The following is a 14,257-nucleotide window of genomic DNA, read 5'->3' on the forward strand; positions in this document are numbered from 1 at the left end:
TGCTTACTCCTCTCCTTTCCCTGCTCGAAACACAGTGTCCCAATTTTTCACTGCAAATATGATCAAGCTGTAAGAAAGAGGTGATGCAAATTGTTACCTCCAGCCCTCAATTTATTAACAGTGAGAGTAATTAACAATTTACCAAAGGCTGTGGTGGATTCTGCCTCACTGGCAATTGTTAAATCATGATTGGATTTTTTTTTAAATAATATGGTCTATGAGTTATTTTAGGGAAGTTCTATGGCCTGTGTTATACAGGAAGTCAGACTATAGTCACATAGATTCCATTCCTTCCGGCCTTGGAATCTATGGGTCTGTTAATTTCAGATGGGCTTACACTGATGTAAAAACCAGTGGAAGTGCATTCAGAATTATGATGTATTGAAAACTATGTTATAATTACAAGCTATCCTTTTAAATTTGTAAGGGGTTTCCTGCTCCTGCTTCCAGGGTAGGGGGCTCCCTAGGGAAGCATGTGATCTGAATCTTCCGCAGTCATTCTGCAAAAGAGTCAGTCTGGAGCAAGTCAGGTTGAGTTGTGCCTCTGTGCCTGAGGTAGCCGTCTGCTATCTCGCTTTGTGTAATTGGTGGTTGTGTGTTAGATTTCTAGATTTTAAGAAATATAGGGTTACACTGCAACCTTCCAGGAAAAGGGTAAAGGTTTGTTTCCCCTAGTTCTTCATGTGTATGCCATGAACTTAACAAGGGCCAAGCTATATAAACCCCAAGTAATGCTAAAAGTTCAGCTCAGACACTGAGGCACCAAAAATCACAGTTAGCCCAAGGACTGAAAGAGCCTGAAGAATAAACCGCCAAGAGGTGGGGTTCTTGTCCTTAGAGATGGTGCGTCCTCATCAAACAGGAGGCAGGGCAGCATGGGAGAAGCTGGAAATGCTGTTGCCTGTGTTGTGTGGACAGAAGACTCGGTCTCTAGAGCTGTCAAGCCAGCACCTTTCACCTGCATTAAGTTCCCTGTTAAAACATTTAGTGTGCATAACCCTAAAAAGTCAGTGCAGATTATTACAATGTTGCTACCCATTCATGCATCACTGTACAGACTTATAGACCCTGTTGCCAGTGTCCCTGTCCCTTTAGTAAAGGATGATCAGACATCCTAGGATGCCCAGTGAAAATCTAGGCTTAATGTAGGTACAGTATATTGCCACAGGTCAAATGGAGACAGAGAAGCATAAACATCCCATCTTTGAAAAAGATGCCTTCTGCAGCCTCCAGGCTACTCACAGTACCCTGAAGGACTGTGCTCTTTGCATAGAGACAAGACAACCCCAGAACTTAATGTGATTTTATAAGAGATGCCCTCCCCCCACATCCCTGCCCTGCTTTGGTTTGATGCCCAGACCATCTGGTCACCCTATAGCTCTTTTTTATTCTCCAGGAGTTACATTTTCTCAGCATATCACCAATTGCCAACAGATGAGCTGCAACTGCTGGCACCGCTGAGGCAGTCAAACATTTACACGCACTGTGTTTCTTCAGCCAGATCCCACCCACATCCTTCAACACAGACATATTGGGGTACCTTTTCAATGTGGTGCCTGGGGATTTCACTGTGTTGATCGTAGCTGAATGGCTACATTGCTGCTCATTGAAATTAATTGTACTCTGGTACATGGGGAGCACTGGCTATTTTGAGAATAGTGTTTTCCTGTTAGGTACTTTGGGCATCCTAAGCAGCAGTGTCTGGTCTTCTCCATCACTACTGACTTTGAGAGAGGGTAGCTGTGGGGAAATGGCTCCTCTGCATCTGTGTTTCTCCCCTCCGGGACATCCTGGGGCAGTATATTATCAATCCTCCTGAAGCCACTAGAGGGCTAATGAGGAAAAATGCTTGTGATATACTGAGGTCACTGATGACACCCAGCTCGGTCTCCATCACATCCGACCCAGACACATCTGCACCTGGCAAGGAATGTGTGACCTTTTCCTCTCTGATACAGGGAACCTTGCTACGATTATCCATGCCTCTGTCACCTGGAGATCACATTGCCATCATGTGCTCTATGCCAATCAGAAGATGAAGCTAGTGAGCAACGTTGAGTTTCTCACCTGGGATATATTGCATCATTGCTCTGGAACAGGCACAGGCTAGCAGGAAGTTTCTGAGTGGAATTTAAAGCATTGGTAAGGCTAAGTCCTAAGTGGTTTGGGATCTGATTACCCAAGAGACCTCTCCCCACCCTCACCAGGGCCAGACTGCCACAGCTGAGATGAGTAGGATGTGCTCAAGCTACAGAACTCTCTGATAAACATGAGGGGAGGGTCTACCAGTAGGTCATTTTCTGTGAAGGTTCCTCAACTTTGGAACTCATACCCCACCTTGATCTGCCAGCTCCCAAACTTGATCTTCCAGGCATGTCCCATTGCCCCCCTCCCAGGCTTTTGTGACAGCGGCATGAGCCGATGAATGGAAGGGTTTGAGTTTATTTTCCTCATATTAACTGGTGGATGTCTATTTGTGCATCAACGTCACAGGAACAGACCTTCATAGTGTATGTTATTGTTGTTTTTAATTTATGGGATGGGCACCCAGAGCACAGCATAGGGGCCTAGGGAACTTTCCAGAAATCTGAATAAAATACATAAATATTTGTCACAGGAGGGAGAGCAGATTGCATTCTGGACCCATCTTTTGGCAACAACTTTTGGACTCCCTGCCTTGTCAAGACCTGCCTCACTATACGCTAGATCTCCCAGTCTCTGTCAGGGAAGTGAGACAATGAAGCTCACGTTTTCACTAAGATACGCCTCGTCTCCATCAACATAAGGAAGGGGAATTCAGAAGTCATTCTCTAAAAAAAGGTCTCCTGCAGGGCATGTTAAATCACTACTGTCATGCTATTGGGCTGACCTGTGGAAATGAGGCTCAGGCGTGTAGGGATGGGGACACATATTGAAACTGTATCATATTCTGAGGAGGACTCGTGTCTGCAGCCATTCCAAGGAGGAGTTCAGAATAGCACCAAGCAGAGCACTGTCCCATGCCATAACCCAGCTGGCTATTTATAGCAATGTCACCGATGAAGCAAATTGAATTTAAAGTAGATTTGTCTAGATTAAGATTTTCTAACTGAAATTGTTATTAAAAAAACTAATTATCGTTATGATTATTATTTGTATTACCATAGCCCCTAGGAGCCTGTGTCATGGACCAGGACCCTATTGTGCGAGGTGCTGTACAAACACATATGAATAAAAATGTTTTCAGGACATTTCATTTTAACTCTCTATGGAAATGAGGTTATTTTTTTACTTCAGACATTTTCTGTGCAGTGTCCAGAACCCAAAAAACAACAACAAAAGTTACACTTAAAGCTACACTTGCTGATCAAATCTGGACCCAAATGTTGAGTTTTGTAAAGATCAGAATGAAGAACAATCCATTGAGACGGCTGCTTCAGGAAGTCTATAGAGGAGAAGTGGGATGATCAGCAAGAGGGAAGCTTTTGAAAATTCAAAAAAAGGTGGCATAGAAGCACCACAATGAATGATTTAGAGACTAAGGGCAGATCTACACTATGGGGCACAGTTGACCTAAGTTACGCAACTCTAGCTACATGAATAACATAGCTGGAGTCGATGTAGCTTAGATCCACCTTTTGCGGTGTCTACACTGTGCTGGGTCGACGGGAGAAACTCTCTCGTTGACTTACCTTATGCTTCTCGTTCCGGTGGAGTCAACGGGAGAGCGATCGGCGGTTGATTTAGCGCGATTTCACTAGACCCGCTAAATCGAATCCCGGTGGATCGATCGCTGAGTGTTGATGCCCTAGTAAGTGGAGAGAAGCCCTAAGAAACATCCAACATCTCTCAATCAGTGCAAGCTAACGTGGGGTGGCGGTGTCCTTCTGCAAGATGATCTTCCAGAGGCATATGCTTCAAAAGCATACAAAACGCTGACTAAACCACAACAGAACTATGCACAGATTGGAAGAGAAATCCTGGCAATTGTTTTGGTTTAGAGCCGTTTCACGAATATGTTTATTCGCAGAGATCCGGTGAGGCAGAAACAGACCACAGACCTTTGGAAGCTGTATCACAGAAACCATTTTGCAAAGCACAATCTGGACTTTGGAAAATGATCTAGAAATTGCAAATGTACTCCCTGGAGGCCAGGTTGAGCCTTTAGACTCAGGCCTGAGTCAGGGGCAGTGTGCATGTGTACTGGACCTGGGGCAGCTGTAGAATGGAAATTACGCCTTGGAGTCAATCCTCTGAGCACAATCCCGCTGCAGCTCCTCATTTCCACACGGAGGCTAATATACTGCAGCAGCCCATTACCTGAGTACACTTCCCTCCAAGCTGTAACAGGAGGAAGCAGAGCCCTGGCTCGAGCTATTCCCAACCCTTGTCCCACCCTTCACCCACTTCCTTCTGAGGGGATCGTTAGGCACACAGCCATTGCTCTTCCCTCCATGTCTAGCCAAGATCTGGGTAGGTCCTATGTGGCCATGCATAGATGGGCTGAGCCTTAGTCCCCTGCGTGGCTGCATAGGTTCTAGCCACAATTTAGCCCTAAATGTAAAATCCAGGCTCAGCAAGGAGCTCCTAATGCAAATATCTTCTAGGAGCACCTGGAAATAGCAAAGGCAAGGAGTTGGGGGGAGGAATAGCTCAGTGGTTTGAGCATTGGCCTGCTAAACCCAGGGTTGTGAGTTCAATCCTTGAGGGGGCCACTTAGGAATCTGGGGCAAAATCAGTACTTGGTCCTGCTAGTGAAGGCAGGGGGCTGGACTCGATGACCTTCCAAGGTTCCTTCCAGTTCTAGGGGATGAGATGGGAGTTGTAAGGAGCAGAGGCTGAAGTAAATGTGACTCAAATACTTACCATTTCCAAAAGAAAATCTGACAGCCTCCAATGAGGATCACCAAATCACCTGTGTTTGCAAGAGAAATTCTATATAGATGCTCAGAGAGAAAACCCAGGCACTTCCAGCCTTGGAAGCTTATTGGAATTGTCTAGTTATTATGTAATCCTGCCTCGGATGCAGGGGATTGGACTAGATGACCTCTTGAGGTCCCGCCTCTATGATTCTATTAAATTACTGAACATGAAGAGATTCTGTGCAAAAGACATTACGCTGAGGTACCACACAGCCTGAGGTCGATATTGCTGAGTATGCTACACAGGGCCCATCATGGGTTTGAGCAGGGTGAGAATGGAGTCTGACATGTCCTAATCTGGCTAGGTATGAATGTTGCTATTGAAGATAAGGTATACAAATGTGAAATCTGTAATACAGAAAACAGAATCTAACAGAACCACTAAAACCACATGAGATTCCTCATCCCCTTTGGTCCAAGGTTGTTGCAAGTGTATTTGAAATAAATAAGTAAGATTATCTCATTAGTGGACTGCTATTCACATCTTTTGGAAATCAAGCTGCTGCACAGCACATTTAGTGGCAATGTAATAACACATTGTAACTCACAATTTGCTCCTCCTGGGATTCCAGATGACCTAATAACTGATAGTATCCCATAATTCGCAAATGACTCATTTTGGCAGTTCTCTGCCTATCACACCATGTCAAGCACAGTCAAATGGCTGAGCAGAAAAGTCAGTACAAATAGCAAATAACTTGATTTTTAAAATCTCTTGCAGATTCAAGGGATCCAGACTTATTGATAGTATTGTTAGAATATTGCAACACATCTCACAACGCTTTATTAGGATCACCGGTTCAAAAACAAACACCTTAGGGCAGACAACTAAGCCAAAGATATTTAACTCTGAAGTAGTTACAACTCTACACTAACACATTACTCTCAGGTCCTTGTATGTCCCTCATCACTGTAGTATCTAAGCACCTATGGTGCAAAAGAGCAACCACTCTAGAAGTGGGAGAGGATGTTAAATTCCAAACACAAAGTGAATGGCAAACTGGTACATTCCAGCTCAATCTCACACATCATAGCCACCACTGAGGGTCAGACCATTTTGAGGAGCAGAAAACACTATAACAAAGCTCAGGCTCTTTGTTTCTTGACAACATGCTAAAGGCTCCTGCACAATCAGTAGCAGATCCAGGTGGCAAAGCCACCGTACAGCAGCAGAATAGGCCTCCACAGAAGGAACAAGAAGACAAAGAAGTGGAAAACAAGAAGTGGCCATGTGATGAGAAACCCATTGAGATTCAGAGACCATTATTATTGACAGATGTCCAGTAAGAGTCAGAATAATCCTTTCATCTATCCAAGCAGTTCAGGTGCCCTACCCTGACATCCCTCCTAGATGTTTGTTAGTCTGCTTTACAGGGGATGGATCACTTGATGATTACCTGTTCTGTTCATTCCCTCTGGGGCACCTGGCATTGACCATTGTCAGAAGACAGGATACTGGGCTAGATGGACTTTTGGTCTGACCCAGTATGGCTGCACTTATGTTCTTATGAATTAATTGGCTTTCTTAGCTGCGAGCATTGTTTTTTTGGTCAATGTTATGTTTTATTTGCATTTGGATTTTAAAAGAAGAGGACGATATAACCATAACCATTGATCTCAGCAGACACTGGCCTTTGCCATGTGATGGGATGTAACCTTTTGTAACCCTGCCCCAGATCATGTGACTGAGGCTGGGAAATAAAGACCAGACTGCTGTGAGATGCACACATGGCAGATGTTTAAAACTATCTGATCCAGTCCTGCGGGTCTCAAGGAAAAGAGAAAGATGGTGGTTTACAAAACTGTGATGGGAAAAAGCACAACATAATGCTCCACTGTTTGGGTTAGCAATACGCAAATATTAAAATAAATCATAACATTTAAGAAATGTAACAAAATAACCAAATGTTTTTTTCAAACCTTACCTCAGTCATGACATAAGTATTTCAAGATGTTCACCAAAGTATTACAAACCACAGTGCGGGCTATCAATCTGTCAATGAACAGCACAAGCTTTGGTTTTTCAAGTGATATTTGAAATCCTAACCCCATAAGAACATTAACTCAGGCAATAACATCCTGTTTTCCACAGAGAGCATTCAGCTTCCCTAGCAGTGGGAAAATGCTGTTAGAATCTGCTGCTGTAATTGTACTCCTCATTCCTTAGCAAAGCATGTAATGCAAAGCCCCAAGAACTAAGCCCTTCTGTTTTACGCTGCACACTGATTTAGAAGCAAATATTTTTCCAACAACATCACCAGACTGAAAGCATTTTGAGACTCTGAACCCTTCTTGTAACATTGTTTTGGAAAAACCTGACTGAATGATAGTAGATCTGTCAGTGACAAAACCCATCTCTGACAATTTAGTTTGGACACGTTAACTCACTGTGTCTAATAGTTCTGAAATTATATATCCTTTCAGACTTCAGCCAACCATGGCATCCTATTTCTTTGACACTGGGCTGTTTCCTATGAAGCATTACCTGAACCAATAAAAATACAGAAAGGGCCAGATTCTGCTCTCAGTTGCACCAGTGTAAAAAAAAAGTAACCACTGAATTCAATGGAATTGTTCTGGATTTACGGTTGTACAACTAAGACCAGATTTAGCCTCAAACGATCTTTGCTTATTGCAATCTTCTCCACTCTGTTACACCAGTTTCATGCCAGTGTAATTCCACAGAAGATAATGCGGTTACACCAGTTTGAAAGAGTGGAGTCTCACACCCAAATTCCAGTGGAAATAACATCTTTCTCAGCATTTACTGAACTTGATTTTTTCTTTTCCTCTTCAACTGAGAAATATATTCTTCCCCAAACTGGGATCTCTCTAGTGTTCCATATAGTGGAACCATAACTTTCTGTGTCAGTATGCAATCCTCCAATGCTTCATTGCTGTATACTTTCTTGCTACTCTATTTTGGAGTGAGGTATGGAAAAATGCATTTGCCACAAGGTGGCACTGTTCTGTTTTTTCTCTCTAATAAAAAGTCTTCAGAAACTGAGCACAGTATTAGACTAAAATATAGCAAAATGTAATCGTGTACATTTTACCATTAAAAATGTCCTGATATTAAAATGGTGACTTATATTAGATTTATTATCGTGTTATAATTTTATTAGAATTGTTATTGAATGAACACAGAGCATTAAAAATATACACATACATGCTAGACACAAAGCAGTTACACTATATACAAATGAAAATATAAAAGTCAGATACATAATTCCTATTCTAATTATGTTGTGCTGCTCTGTAGATGTAAAGCCTGCTTCAGATTCACATCTCTAAATAGCCGGTTCTTCTTCTTAGCGTATGCGCAACGTGCCTCACCTGTCTCGTGACAGGATTCGCCACCGAATTTGGTCCACTGGTTGGATCATTAGTTTCCCCAGCCCAGGCCGCCTACTGACAGGGAGTGTGATGTGAACGCTGATCCATGCCCATATTATACCACAACATAAACTAAAGTAGGGGCCCAATCCTGGAAATCCTACCCACTGAAATCAATGGGATTGGCTGGATACTAGTGACCGAGGGCTTGCAGAATCAGGACCTATAACTGTAAGCATTTCACCTTCTTTTGAAATTTACCTGGGATGAGCAGGGCTTATAAACTGTCTTATTTTAGGGGGGTTATATTTTGTTGAAGGTGATTTAAAAAGCAGACGAAATAATGCAATAGCAATTTAATTTGGGGCTTATTAAAAATCATGCCACGGATAATTACTCACTGATTTCAGTGGGGATTGCTACTTAAAAACTGATGGAATGATACTGCCCATTATTATTATATTTCAAATGAACGGGCAAGATTTTGAAAGGTGCAGACTTCTCCAGAAATGAGCTGAGATTCCTCAATTCCCAATGAATTCAACTCTTGATGGTTTATCATACCATACTGCAGCTTTTTAATTCCCTTTCTCTGTAATTTGAAGCCACGTCCTGCAGACCTTTCTTCCTGTGCTCAATCCTTAATCATGCAGAAAGTACCACTGAAGTTTCATAAAGAAGGCACTTTTTGTAAAGAGCCCTCTCTGCACAACAAAAACAAGTCTACTCACAGGACTGTAGGCTGGGAACTTGCTGCTTTATTTAATAGCATCACCGTGGGAGGGTGATCTCCCGCTAACTAAACAGGATCTTAAAAATCTTAAATGGATTAAAAATTGGCTAACTGATATCTCAAATTGTAAATATAAAAGGGATGTGAGTGGGTGTGTTTCCAGTGGGGTCCCGCAGGGATCAGTTCTTGGCCATACGCTATTTAATATTTTTATCAATGACCTGGTAGAAAACATAAAATCATCACTGATAAAGTTTGCAGGTGACACAAAAGTTGGGGGAGTGGTAAATAATGGAGAGGACAGATCACTGATACAGAGTGATTTGGATTGGTTGGTAAGCTGGGTGCAAGCAAACAATACGCGTTTTAATACAGTTACATGTAAATGTATGCTTCTAGGAGCAAAGAATGTAGATCATACTTCCACAATGGGGGACTCGATCCTGGAAAGCAGTGATTCTGAAAAAGATTTGGGGTCGTGATGGATGATCAGCTGAACATGAGCTCCCAGTGCAATACTGTGGCCAAAAGGGCTAATGCAATTCTTGGATGCAGAAAGGGGGAATCTTGATTAGGAGTAGCGAGGTTATTTTCCCTCAGTATTGGGCGCTGGTGAAACCGCTGCTGGAACGCTGTGTCCAGTTCTGGTGTCCACAATTCAAGAAAGATATTTGATAAATTGGAGAGAAGAGAAGAACTGCAAGAATGAGTAAAGGATTGGAAAACATGTCAAATAGTAATAGACTCAAGGAGCTCATTCTATGTATCTTAACAAAGAGTTGGTTAAGGGGTGGCTTTATTGGAGTCTATAAGTATCTACCTGGGAACAAATATTTGATAATGGGCTGTTCAGTCTAGCAGAGAAAAGTATAACAGAATCTAGTGGCTGGAAGTTGAAGCTAGACAAATTCAGACAGGAAGTAAGACATACATTTTCAACAGTGATGGTAATTAACAATTTACCAAGGGTCATGGTGGATTCGCCATCAGAGGCAATTTTAAAATCAAGATTGGATTTTTTCTAAAAGACGCTCTAGGAATTATTTTGAGGAAGTTCTGTGGCTTGTGTTATACAGAAGGTCAGACTAGATGATCACAGTGTTTCCTTCTGGCTTTGGAATCTACGAACAGGAAGTAAGGGAAGGGTGGAGCATGGCTTCAACCTATAATAGTCTAAGTAACCCACTGATGACCACTTTGCTACAAACAGCAGGATCTGGCCCTATGTTTGACATTCCTAAGTATTTTTTTAACTAGTTCTTGTGCTCCCAGGGACCTTATTAAGTATTTGACATTTACTAAGTATTTGACATTTGACATTACTAAGTATTTTTTTAACTAGTCCTTGTGTTCCCAGGGACCTCTAAATTTAGCCTGCAGAAGCTAATTAATAAAAATGGCTTAACTTATGCATTGTTTTTGTTTATGAGCCTAATGGAGTCCACAACTTTCGCAGACTGAAAAGGAATTACTGCTGGATTTATAAGCTTTGCAGGGTCTCCTTAAAGGACTTAAAATTACTTCCTGAATTAGTAGACTCCGTTTGGAGCTTGTAAATCCTGCATGGACTCTTGGGGAGTGTTTTAGTGCATTAATGCTACACAAATGTATCTCAGGATTTGCCAGGGGAATGGGAACGGAACAGGGAATGATTGTGTTTTTATTGCAGGCTTTGTTTCTGTGGATAGTTGGAGGTGGCAAGTTGTCTGTGGATGATATTATTTAAATCAGCTGGTTGAGGGTGTTTTAGTTATGTCATATGTCTCCATAGTAAGGAATGGGCACATTTTAATAGATATCAATAATAATCCCTAGCAATTTTTATCAGTACATCTCAAACTGCCTCACAATCTTTGATGTATTTATCCTCACAACACCCCCCTGTCGGGTAGGACAGTGCTATTATCCCCATTTACAGACTGGGAACTGAGACAAAGAGAGGCTGAATGACTCGCCCATGGTCACACAGGAAGTCTGTGGCAGAGCAGGGAATTGAACACAGGGCACCCAAGGCCTAGGCTAACGCCCTAGACACTGGACCATCCTTCCATTTATTCAAAAAAAATGTAGAAGAAAATAAATTCCATCTTTCCAAATCAGTAATCTAACCATCAAAGTATTACAGAGTGATTATTCTTTATTCTTTCAAAAACAAAGGAAATTCTAAGGAAAAATCTTAAGGTACAAATGAGGTTGTAAATACATATCAGGAATGTACGGGTGGGGGGAAGATCCTGAAAGACTATTGAGGTTATTAAAAACATTGGAAAACCCAGGAGATTTGAAATTACAACAAATCTTTTCAAAAGTTAGAATCTCTAGAAATGCACAGCAAGGTGACCTAAACAACAGTAGCTCTGTCCCTGTCTGGCCTACAGCCTGTCCTCTTGCCACACTTGAATTCTGCTCCAAGGAGCAGCAGTGGGTTTGAGATGGGGGAAAGAGCATGCTCCAAAATCATTACCTGGACTGGAATGCGAGGGATTAGGCTCCCTTCCACACATTGGCCCTTTGAGACTGGAATGAAACATATGACAGATGGGTTTTTTAAAAAAAAGCAATTATCAAAGGAGAAGATTTTGGAACATTTCCTTTGAAATAAAATTTTGTGTAGCTATTCTAGCAGCTGAAATAATTTTCAGAACATCTGATGAGAGGTTTTAGTACTTCATTTCCTCCTCTCGGTAGCCAAGCCATCCGTTTGCAGATTGTCTGTGGCACATCTAGTCCTTTGTTTTATTGCTGTGGGTATTTTCCATCGGGTAAGAGGAGAAGCAGATATCGATGGAACAGAGATCTGAACCACAGACTCCTTGGCCATTTGAATGTTATGTTTGTGAAATACTTGATGGCTTAATGGAAGAAATATATTCTGGGCCTCTTTACGCTCAGGAGGATGAAGTCATGTATTCCTGTCCCCTCTTCGCAATGGTTTCACTGCCTCTCTTATTGTTCAAAAAAAAAAAAAAAAGGATTAATCAAGTAACTACGTGGTCCACTTATCCATCAGTGCATTGTAAAGAGTAATAGATTCATAGATTTTAAGACCAGAAAGGACCATTAAGATCATCTAGTCTGACCTCATGCATAACACAGCCAATAGAACCTCACCCAGTAATTTCTACATCCAGTCCATAACTTATGTTATGGACTGGATGTAGAACTATACCATATATTTTAGAAAGATACCAAGTCTTAATTTAAAGACTTCAAGAGAAGGAGTATCCCGAGGTAAATTGTTCCAGTGATTACTTACCCTCACTGTCAAAAATGTGAGCCTCGTTTTTAGTATAAGTTTGTCTAGCTTCAGCTTCCAGCTATTGGATCTCTTACAGCCCCTTTCTCCAAGGATTCTTGTTTGGGTTGTACCTCCATTGCTTCTGCTACCCTTCCATTGTCTAGCGCTTAATCACATGTGTGATGTCACATTAAGTTCAATAGGACTGCTTTTGTAAATGCTCTTAGATGTAAATAACGGTGGCAGATCAGTCCCTTAAGTGGCACAGTGCTCAGAGCTTCATGATCCCTATGAGGACTGAGGATTTTTTAAATCAGCATTTGCAAGATTTTAAGGACTAAGAAAATGAGAGACTATGCAAACTTCAGTATACTCTGCTGCAGCAACATAAACTCCCTTCATTTTCAGTATCTCAGGACCAATCAATCAACCAACCTGAAATCTGATGAGTGGCAAAAAATGTTCCAAGCTGCAGAAGGGATGTGGCCATTGTAAGGATCTATTCTGGAAGGATGTGTCAAATATTATCTCCTAAAATAAATGTGTTTGCTTGGTTCTACCATAAGAATGATTTTTCAACATCAAGATTCACCCTACCCATCCACCCTACTCCCAAATGAAAATTTGTCGGGCTCAGTTCTACCGTTACCTATTGGACTCATAAGATAAGGAATGACAAGATCAAAATAACCAGAAATTAATAGAAACAATTAACCAAATTCAAAGGTGAGTCTATGTGACTCTAACCAATTATTTAGAAAAAAAATCTATCAGGAGCCTAACTTGGTGTCACATGCATCTTCTTCCAACAGGTTGTGGCCATTTTCCTCCACTGCATCATCTCCCTCCCAGCAGGCTCTCTCTCACTGGAAGTCCTGCACACTCCATAATGCCACAAGCAGCTGGTGTAACCCATTGCTGAATCTAGCTCCGAATGTCTAAAATGGGACAAACACCTCATGCACCAGAAAATAGCTGAGAAATGAATCCTCTGTACCAAGAAGGAGGAATACAGGCTCTTTGCATTTTCTATTTGTAGCCACTGAATCTCTCTATTGAGTATCTAGTGGAAACTTTTGATATGACAATTTGTGACCTTTCCTTTTAAACACAATGAGTCTTGGAAAAGGGGATAACAAGGCCTTGAATGAGATTAAAGGAGTACACTTCGTCTGATGTGAATGTTGCTGGAAAGAAATATTTTAATCTTCCACCGAAGGGGAGATTCGAGGCCTTTAAATCTCTTAAGCCTTGTTAGTTAGGGTTGATTCTCAAACTTCCCTCCAGCGTTATAGTTCCTTCCTATGGAGGAGAGGGAAAGAACTGAAAGGCCTGCCAGACAGAGTGGTAATGGTGATGGCTCAGGTCTAGAAGATGACTGATTCAGACGCTTCCTAAAATTTGTAACATGCCCGGCGGTAGAAAGTAAGTGAAAAGATTTGGACTCTTTTTCATCCTCCATCGATTCCTTTCTCTTAAATATCCACTATAAGACTCTGAAAGATGAGACTGTTCCAAGATACACTCAGCATAATTCTCTGCAATGTGAAAGCACCTTTAATATTAGACATATTAGACACACATCTAGCTACATTAAAATAAACAAGCTTCCTGCTGATTTAGCTATTCAGGCTGCAGCAAGTTCCCATCACTATTCAGGTCCTGGTGATATTCAGCAAAGGAGTTCTTTTCTCACTAGGGATCCAATCCAACCACCACTGAAGGCTCTGGGAAGCCCTAGTTACCTAATCCTGTTAATTGTTATTACATCAGGATTGGGGCCCCAGTACACTAGAGGCTGTAGAATCACTTACAAAGACATGGTACCTGCCTGAAAGAGCTTACAACATAAAAAAACAACAACAAATAAGCCCAGGATTGGGGAAATGGATACATATATAGGCCAAGTGATTGGGGCATTGATTGATCAGATCATGTTAGTTCCAAGGGTTTTTCTTTTTAAACCAAAGTCTAGCCAAGTTACAGCTACACAGGCTTCGTGAGGGACAAAGCTAGCATGGAGATTATGGATTACTTGAATTTTCAGTT

This window comes from Terrapene carolina, unplaced genomic scaffold, assembly GCF_002925995.2.
Source record: "Terrapene carolina triunguis isolate 2854851 unplaced genomic scaffold, T_m_triunguis-2.0 Scaffold69, whole genome shotgun sequence".
Taxonomy (NCBI): Eukaryota; Metazoa; Chordata; order Testudines; family Emydidae; genus Terrapene; species Terrapene triunguis.